The sequence below is a fragment of the Neofelis nebulosa genome, chromosome 2 (assembly GCF_028018385.1).
Source record: "Neofelis nebulosa isolate mNeoNeb1 chromosome 2, mNeoNeb1.pri, whole genome shotgun sequence".
NCBI classification, from domain to species: Eukaryota; Metazoa; Chordata; class Mammalia; order Carnivora; family Felidae; genus Neofelis; species Neofelis nebulosa.
Window position 1 is genome coordinate 117,519,595 of NC_080783.1, and position 8,515 is coordinate 117,528,109.

Below are 8,515 nucleotides of genomic sequence, written 5' to 3' on the forward strand. Positions count from 1 at the left end.
ATTGTTTGCCTCCAGACATCCTCTTGGAACCTAACCAGCTGCCTGTAACAATACTTGTACTTTCTATTTCGATGTCTCTTGTGAGTCTCTGGAAAAGACCAAATATTGAATGATTCCTCTTTTAATCTCCTTTGTTTTAGAGACAAAGAGCAAATAGTGAAACTTGCACTTCGAGATTTCTTTCCTTTATCATACCTTTGGCCATGAAGGGAAGCCAGTTCGGTGCAAAGCAGTCTGACTACATTATGGATAGACCTAAGACAATTACACCTGTTAAAAAGAAAAACACAGGCCCAAGATAGTGTCACCTGTCCCCAGGACAACCAACCAAGACTTAATTGCAGTTTCTGCCTCTCCGAGAGTAGAATTTGAAGCCAATAGGGGCACCTGAGTGGCTCAGTTGGTCATGATTTCATGGTTTGTGAGTTGGTCTGTGAGTCTGAGCCCTGCTGAGGGCTCAGAGCCTGGAGCCTGCTTTGGATTCTGTGTCTCCCTCTCTCTCTCTGCCCCCACCCCCCACTCATTCTCCCTTCCTCTCTCTCGAGTAAATAAACATTAAAAAAACTTTAGAATTTTAGGCCAATAAATCTGGAACTTTCTGGTCAGCACCAATGAGTTAATCTGTCACCTGGGCCCTCTCCTTTCCCTAAAGGAAGATGAAGTAATCCACCTAATTGGAATCCTAGCTACTCCCCCTAAGGAAAGATGACCCAGTCTGAAACATCCTTTCTTTTCTTTTGCTTAATACCGTGTTGTCCCATTCTCTTTCCTATAAAAACCTTGCAAAGCTCCCCTCTACTTGTTAGCTGAGATATTGCCTGATTCATGAATTACTTAAAGCCAATTAGACCTTCAAATTTTGTTTTTTAACACAACTCTACTCAATGTAATACTTTTTTGCCCTCTGCCTTTGTCTAAGAATCATATTTAGTTCTTTCGTGCTCAGCTTGGTACAGGTTTGTACTGCTCTTAATATTTAGCCCTTTTCTAATATCCTATTGTAACTGAAATTTACTTTTATAACAACCTGAGAAGACTTGAATCCATTATAATTAGCAGTGTGTAGTCTTATGTTGGGGATTCCTGACCCAGTTGGTTTCATTTCTATATCATGTATTAAAAATTTTTTTTTCCTTATGTTTTTCACTAGACTGGTTTACATAGATACAATTTTCTGTTTTCCTATAGCATTTAAGAAAACTCCATTTTCCTGATATATTTCCCAATATATTTCTGGGTCCTGGGTACATAAGACTAGGCATTCTGTACCTTAGTTCAGGAAAAAATTAACATGGGTGCTCTAAGCAAGGTTCTTTCATACTTGTCTTTCAGTTAGTTTCTGCTTCCCCACACCCTTTCCCTTGTCCACCTCCAGTGGCTTACACTCTCAGGGATTTACTGAAAGTCTTTTCATCACACTTTCTCTTTGCATATGTAAATAAGGTTGTGTTGTTGAAAAACACATATAGTATCTTTGAGTGAGTGTTGGGTTCCTTAGTTCGGTAACATACAAAAATATATACTTTTAATTGGTATGCATATGGAAATATTGACTCTGGAAATCCTTGGCTTGAGATCCAGGTACAGATTTAGGTATCTTTACCTTGGCTTTGTCAAGGAAATAACCTTCTTCTGTGATTTTGCTATGGAGTCAAGGGAAATTGAGCCGTACCCTTAGGCAATACTTGAGATACACAATCTTTTTATCCAGTGTAAGCCTATGGAGAAGATTCAGGCGCTAGAAGATAAACAAAGGGAATTTTAAGGGATTTCCTGATATAAAGTCCAACCTGAATTGGGTATTGCTGTGTTTCCGGGGGTTGGGGGAACATGGTAACACCCTGGCCTCCTCCTCAACCTGCTTATGAGAAGACAAATGAGTACTGGCTCATAGGTAGTGGTGAGTGAGTAGTAATTGTACTTTTTCTCATGGTTCCTGAGAATCACAGGTACAGCTAGTCCTTCCCAATTTCCCAATCCCTTGCCTTTTTTCCTTCTGTTAGGAGGATTAACATTGAAGAAAAGGAAGCTGTTTCCGCCTTGTTTCGAACCACGGAATTTTCGCGTGTGAGGCGAACGTGATAACCACTTCACTATGGAAACCAGACAGTCAGCCTGGCTTCCTGCTCTAACCCTGAAAACCTTCAGTCCTGCCACTGCTGTTAAGCCCCAGTCTGTTTGGTTGAAAGCCTGGACGAAGTCAAGTCCCAGGTTCTCTTTAAAGGAAAACACTTGAAGTGAGACCTTGGGTTTCTGAGGTGAATAGAGGGGAGCCGCTGGCCTGGCTTCTCATCCCAGCTCTCCTCTCCCAGCCTGGCCATTACAAGGACACTGAATCCTGACCTCCCATATTTTAGGGGCTCAGTGCACAGCCACTTCTGCAAGCGTCCCTGGGTGCACACCAGACTTTGGGGGATGAAAAGGCAAATCCTAAGTAGGGAGACAGCGCCACAAAGTCTCCTGGATTGGAATCGAACCTGAGCAGTAGCGGTGAAAAATCCAAATCCCATCCCACCGATCCAATCCCGGGGAATCCACCTACACAGGATCCCTGCTTCGGCCCCTGCAGATGAAAACCCTGAAAGTCAAGGTGACATTTCCCAGGCGGACAGAGCACAAGCGGAGGCGATTCCCAGCGGCGCGGGTCTGAATGCAGCCGCACAAGGCTCCCAGCCCTTGCCCTGCTGCTCACCACCTCTTCCAGCCTCAGCGACCCCTTGGGCCCTGACCACAAGGTGACTGGCCTGTGCCACACTCTAGTCCAGCTGGAGCCGTGTGTGTTGCAGAGCCAAGGCCGTGCTCTCTTTCTGAGCCTACTTTCCTGATGGGTAAGGTGAGGACTCGGCTCTCAGCGGGGGGAGGGGCGGAGTCCCTCTACTTGGCGACTTCCGAAGTAGCTCCAGAGCTGTCCTGATGACGGCACGGGGACAGGCTCCTTTGGTGTCCCCATGGGCTCATTAGGTGGAGCCTGAAACTCCTCACCTACGTGTCTTTGGCCCGGGTCCCAGGTGCAGCTGGTTTGTGTTCTTTGCGTTCTGTCAGGCAAATAAATACACCTGTTGCGCAAGTGTGCCGCCCAGGGAAGAACGTGCTGCTTTTCAGAGCCACGGTCGCTGTGAGCCCGTCGGGCAGACGGAGGCGCCAGATGAGCAGGTCAGCGGATGCGTGGAAGTAAAGGTAACCTGCAGTGGGCCTCGTCCTGCGTGCCCTTGTTGGAGTGACTAACTGGGTGTGGCCCGCTCTCCAAGGTGACTGGGAGCAGACACACAGCGGCCAGGCCTGGTGGTCGAGTGCTGAGAAGGCTTTCAGGTGGCGGTGGGACTCCGGCCGTGGTTCTTTTTGCGTTTTAAAGGACAATAGATGGGGGGGGGGGGGGTGGCGGTGGGGGGGTAGTGGTAAAAGGAAGCTGTTTCCGCCCGGTTTCGAACCGGGGACCTTTCGCGTGTGAGGCGAACGTGATAACCACTACACTACGGAAACGAGGCAGGCAGCCGGGCCTCCGGCTCTAACCCCCAAAAGCGGCATTTCGGCCACAACTATCCGGCCCGCCGACTTCGCCTGAACCGCCCAAGGCCCTGGAAACAGCCGCGCCCCCGAAGCGGCCCTGGCAAAGGACCCCGTGCCGCCCCGCCCCGGAGGACGGAACCCTGGCGCCCTCAGCAGCCTGGCCTCGGGAACCGCACCGAAGGCAGGGTGTCCGCCTCCAGGACGAGGGGCCCCGGGGCAGACGTCGGGTGCGCGCTCTTCCACCGCCAGCCCGTTGGCTCTGCGCTGCCCCGCGGCCCTCCCGGCAGAGCGGAGTCTCTTTGGTGGCCTCTGGGCGAAGGGGGGTCCCTCGGGCTCCTGCCTGCGCTGCTTTAAAGCCACTGACAGGAGGCCCGCGGCCAACAAGCTCCAGTGAAATCTAGGTCACCGACCAGAGGGATGAAAAGGAAGAGCCAGAAACCGAGTTGAGTGGCACCGAGCGGAAGAGTGGCAGAGCCACGACTGGGGAGGGAAGGTCTCTTCCTACCTGGCGTTTTGAGTGATTCTTGGGTGGGCTGCCTTGGAGTCTCCCGAATAGGCTGGTGGTGAGACTCGGTGTGACCACAGCCACCTTCAGGGGGGCCTTCAGCATTGGGAACAAAGTGAAGACGAAAAGCCTAGAAAAATAGGTATTTTTAAAGCTGTTTCCTCTCTCCCTCCCGCATTGGAGTGTGTACGGTATTACTGCGTGATCTTGATTGCACTGTAATTTAGCACAACGACTTTCCTAATATTTGGCAGTTTCTCATACAGTGAAAAACCTGACCTGCCCCGTTACCTAGGAATATTGCTATTCACTCCCCCAGAAAAATGAATGCCAACATCCAAAGAGGCCTCTACACCAACGTTCATGCCACATCATTCATACTAGGCAAAACCGGATACAACCCAAATGCCCATCAACAGAGGTGATACACAAACCCTTGTATATGTTTAGAATGGATTAAGTACTCTGTAGTAAAAACATCCAAACTATGGTTTAGGCGGTAACACGGATAAGCCCCTCGCATAGTTATATGTAGCTATCTGATACTCCTGGGTGATTCCATTTCCAGGAAGTATTAGCAGGGAAGAGTGGTTCCCCCTTTGAACTAATTTGCCGGGAAACTTCCCGGGTTGATGGCTATGTTGCATATATTAGTCTGGCTGTTAGTACAAGCATTTACACGTTTATCACATTATTGCACTGTATACTTGGAATATCTTAACTCCACTTACCCTCCTCATTTTTGAGTTATTGGCATTAATTTTATTTCAAAATACATTTTATCTATTTTATTTATTTTTGACAGAGACAGTGACAGTGCGTGAGCAGGGGAGGGGCAGAGAGAGACGGAAACACAGAATCCGAAGCAGGCTCCAGGCTCTGAGGTGTCAGCACAGAGCCCAACGCGGGGCTCAAACTCGTGAACTATGACATCATGACCAGAGCCAAAGTGGGACGCTTGACCAACTGAGCCACCCAGGCGCCCCTCAACATACATTTTAAAAACATAGGCATTCTTACCATTGCTCAGAGAGTCCTATTTATTTGACTTAGCCACGTATTTTACCTATTCATTGCCCTTCCTTCCTTCCTTCCTTCCTTCCTTCCTTCCCCCTTCCCTTCCCTTCCCTTCCCTTCCCTTCCTTCCGCACAGTTCCCCTGTGACCTGTGCAGTTACTTCTGCCTGAAGAGTTACCTTTTGCACTTTGCATTTCTTTTTCGTTAGCTTATGTGGAAAGGTCTTCACTTCACTCACCCTTGAAAGATACTGGGTCGGGGGCAGCACGTGGTGGCTGGAAATCATACTGAGGTCCTTCATACTGAGGGTCCTCTTATGAGAGGACCTTCATTGAGACCTTCATTGAGGTCTTCTTTTTCATGTTTTTGCTGAGATTTCAGCTCCCAATCTTTGGACGATGTCATAGGAGTGTCCCCTCCTCCCCACACCCCAATCTGGGTGCTGCTGTGATTGTTTTCAGCTGCCCTTGGTTGTTCAGCAGTTTAGGGGTGTGACCTTCTTGTCCTTACCTGGCTTGCAGTGCACCGAACTTCTTGCACATGTGGTTGGAGAGACCATCATGATTTTTCTTTGATTCTCCATGATATAGTTTCTGCCCCACTTTCTGGTCCTCCAACCCCTGAGACTTTAATTACACACGTGTTAGGACTTCATGACATGGCTCATTATCTTTGTTACGCTCTTAATATTTCTTCCTTTTGGCTCTGTATGCTTCAGTCTGGAGAGTTTCTTTCTACTTACAAATTTCGAGGTTAATACTCTCTCTACCATTGAGTCCAAGCTGCAGTTAAACTGACCTGCTGACTTTTTTAAAATGCCAACTATTACATATATTTAATTTTCATGAGATTTTAAAACTAGATTCTATTTCTCTGATGCAATATTTTATCTTGTCATCTATTTTCTGAACAGCTGAATCATATACCACTTCATCTTTTTTTTTTTAACTTTTAAGTAATATATTTTTTCAAGTTTCAATTTATTTATTTTGAGAGAGAGAGAGAGAGAGCGAGACAGAACAAGCTCGGGGCAGAGGAAGAGGAAGAGGGAGAGAATCCCAAGCAGGTTCTGCCCCATAGATCTCACCAACCTTAAGATCATGACCTGAGCCTGAGCCAAAATCAAGGCAGATGCTTAACCGATCGAGCTACGCAAGTGCCCCTGATTTTTAAGTAATTTAAAGAAATTTTATTCAAGTGACCTGTACACCCAACGTGGGGCTCAAACTCACAACCCAGAGAGATCAAGAGTCACGTGCTCTATCCACTGAGCCAGCCAGGCTCTCCTAAAACCTACCGCTTTGAGTTCTTATCTGAGAACTCAAGATCTCAAGAGGCAATTTCTACGATTTGCCTTCTTTCTCTTGCTTCTCTTCCTTTACAATCCTAGAATATTGTGATTGAATGATGAACCCGTGGTGTGAAGGACAGCCAGGTTGGAGATGTTGTTTCTCTGAAGATCTTTCACCTTCTCCCCCAGCAGGCAGCAGAGGGGCGCATCACCTCTAATCCTTGACGAAGCTGATTTGCAGCTGGTTCGCCCTCAGGGAAAGCCTCAATCTACAGCTAGTTTGCTCACACTGCTGTGCTGCAGACGTCCAGGGCTCCTACCTGCGACCTTGGTATGTTTCCTTGGGCCCCTCCTCTTCCATGAATCCTGAGCTTCAGTTTTTATCCCCTAAGCACCACGGTAGTGCTGCAAATTCCACTCTCTTTCAGCCACACTCTGCTGGCCTTCCAAGCCCCTTTGATGCACATAGCTTAATTTGCAAATGTATTGTGGGGAACTTCTGTACCAAGCACCCAGCTCACTTAACCCATTCCAGGATCTTGGCTGCTCAAGTCTGAATCCTTGGACAGTTCCATATGCCCTTCCTCTTCCCCCCCCCACCCCCCGGCCCCCTAACTTCTCTGTCCAGACCTATGAGATCACTTAACATGTTGTTTTCTCTGACTCTTAGTAGCTTCCCTCTCTCCAGTTTCTCAGTCTCCGGTTCCTGCCAAGAACTGGCAAATGCCCTCAGGGGATAACGCAGAAAATTAGTCTCATTCCATTGAGTTTCTCTTCTCTCTCATCTCTCCCCTTGAGCTGAAGGACTGGTGGGTCCTATCTGCATTGATAGTTCTCCAAATCTTCAAGCAGAATTCCTTCCATTCAAACTTCATTCATTTCTTTTCAGGGCGAATGCTGTTCTGCTACAAATACTCCATCATCACTGAAAGGTGAAATCTACAATTTCCAGATAAATCACATTTTCTTCCTCCTTTTTTTCTTAAAATAAGGTGGGGGGGGGTCACTGGTGCATAGCTGAAGTTTTCTTTTAGTACCCCCCGGGTAAGTCTGACTGGATATCAAAAGCTCTTGCTAGAAGCACGGGCAAAAGATTGTCTACCTGGAGCTGAACACTCATCACGCCTGTCCAAGGTCCGAGAATTTGATCAAGTTGGATCCAGTTCCCTGCTGCACTGTCCTGTCAGTTAACTCACCATGGAAATTATCAAGCGACCGGTTTTCCAGGTGCTGGTCACTGATACAGAGGCGGAGAGCCCAAGTGAACCATTTAACACTCCTCATTTATTCTGGGGAATGCTGAAAGTCAGCAGTGGTGCAGTGAGAAGTGAAAACGGAAGTCTTAGTTACAATGATACTGGCAGTTTTCTCCGAGCGAGTGTCACCGTGTGAGCAGCACGCAGTTCCCCGGTGCTGTACCGAGCATAACCTATCTAGTCCCCATAACAACCCCGAGACGGTGTAGGTTATCAGCACCCCTGCTTGCAGGTGAGGACACTCAGGCACTGAAAGGCTGGTCTGACTTTCCAAGGGGCCCAGCCCTGTGACAGGGAGGGCCAGCACTCAGGGCCAGGCAGTTTGCCTCCAGAGCCCTCGCGTTTGGCCAGCCTGCCAGCGAGCACTGAGAAGCCTTCACCAAGATTTGCCGTCTCCTCCTGGCTCAGCCTCCCTGATGTTGAAAAGAAAGAAAAGGTTAAAAGTAAGGCCTACTTAACACTGGCAACTAATGGACGGAATGAAGAAGAGAAAGAACAAAACGATTTAGTCCTCCCCAGAAACAGACTCCATGGCTCCCGGGATGATGCAATCACATCTCCCAACGGAAGTATTTACTAAATCTTGATTCTTTTTAATGGTCTGAACAAGGAAGTTCCCTAGAGAGGCTCCCCAAAACAAACAAAAACAAAAACAAAAGAAAACAAATCCCGTCAAGTGTGCCTTTTATGTTCAAAGTGTGGAGCAGACAGCTGAGGCCCTCTCACCTACTTAATGCCTCAGGGCAAGAGGGAGTGCACCTGCAGTGACAAGGGGGACAGAGGAGATCGCATAAAAAGGAGACAAAAATCATGCTTCTCAAAGCTCATTAAGGAACACAGCACTTTCATAGTTGGCCACAGCCATGTACCTTTATCACCGATTACCGAAGAGTTTCCATACTTTGATTTACACCTTCTACTTAGTAAATTTCTTTTTAG

At 47.7% G+C, this 8,515-nt stretch overlaps 1 long non-coding RNA gene and 1 other non-coding gene across 2 annotated transcripts; one reads left to right on the forward strand and one right to left on the reverse strand.

Annotated features, from left to right (window-relative positions):
• The first annotated feature begins 3,254 nt into the window (after positions 1 to 3,254).
• Positions 3,255 to 5,117, forward strand: LOC131504052 (uncharacterized). Its single transcript, XR_009257755.1, has 3 exons — positions 3,255 to 3,309; positions 4,332 to 4,433; positions 4,818 to 5,117. It is a non-coding gene; the product is annotated as an uncharacterized LOC131504052 (long non-coding RNA).
• Positions 3,408 to 3,480, reverse strand: TRNAV-CAC (transfer RNA valine (anticodon CAC)). The gene has a single exon. It is a non-coding gene; the product is annotated as a tRNA-Val (tRNA).
• Positions 5,118 to 8,515: the final 3,398 nt, after the last annotated feature.